Here is a 415-nt window from a genome sequence, read left to right on the forward strand (position 1 = left end):
TAAAATATAAAACACTAGGGAACATTTTTTTAAAATTTTAAGTACATAAATATTTACTTAACTTTGGTTATATGTAATAGGAACTATATAGAAACATAAACACTAGAAAATATTTTTTTTTAATTATTACATACGTAAATCATTTTGGTTATATAGAAAAAAAAACAATAAGGAACAACTTTTAACCTTTTGAGGACGGGACTGGCCAGTATACCGACCAAGTGACCGCTTACAAACTTGGCGACCCTAATCTAATATATTATTGTATATCTTACCATTTAAATTTTAAACAAAGTTAGTTCTTGTTTCAATTCTCTGTAGCGGATTGGACTCTAATTTTTTAATAAAAAGTGTACTTTTCATGCCATTAACAGATGTGAGATGAATCAGAACGGACGCGATTTCACTGACCATA

This window comes from Trachymyrmex cornetzi, unplaced genomic scaffold (genome assembly GCF_001594075.2).
Source record: "Trachymyrmex cornetzi isolate Tcor2-1 unplaced genomic scaffold, Tcor1.1 scaffold303, whole genome shotgun sequence".
Lineage (NCBI taxonomy): Eukaryota > Metazoa > Arthropoda > Insecta > Hymenoptera > Formicidae > Trachymyrmex > Trachymyrmex cornetzi.